Source organism: Morus notabilis, unplaced genomic scaffold (genome assembly GCF_000414095.1).
Source record: "Morus notabilis unplaced genomic scaffold, ASM41409v2 Scaffold78, whole genome shotgun sequence".
Classification (NCBI taxonomy): domain Eukaryota; kingdom Viridiplantae; phylum Streptophyta; class Magnoliopsida; order Rosales; family Moraceae; genus Morus; species Morus notabilis.
The window spans coordinates 369,139-369,815 of record NW_010367622.1 but is presented as its reverse complement, the minus strand read 5'-3'; positions in this window follow the sequence as shown (position 1 = coordinate 369,815).

Sequence of the window (677 nt, the reverse complement as noted above, 5' to 3'; positions counted from 1 at the left end):
AGAAGAGGAGACAGAAGAAAGCGATGGAAAAGAATCTAGATGGATGAATTAGAGAGAAGAAGAAGATAACAATTAAGGGAGAATTTGAGTATTCAATATCATTAATCAAGTCTAAATATAATGATATAAAGGCCTATTTATAGGTATATAAGTCCTAACAGTAATCAAACTCCTAGTACTATTTAATCTTAAATAATCCTAATAGAACTCAAAAAATCCTAATAGATAAACATTAAATAAAATAGCTTTAAAATAACTTTAATTCTAATAGAATTCTAATCGTGTTCTCCATTACATCCGTAGACAATGTTTTTTTTTTTTTTTTTTTTTGCACTAAAGCTAATCAAAATTATGTCAAAATAAATATGTATATATATATATATGTATATATGATAAAACCAATGTGACATAATTATTCTAAACATCAACTGGACGGACCTCGTCATTTTACTAATGTGAGACACCCGTCTAATAAGACTTTATATTATTATTAATATTAATATTATTAATATTAATATTATTAATATTAATATTATTAATATTATTAATATTAATATTATTAATATTATTATTATTAATAATAATATTAATAATAATATTAATAATATTAATAATAATAATAATAATAATAATTATTATTATTATTATTATTATTATTTTTATTATTATTATTATTG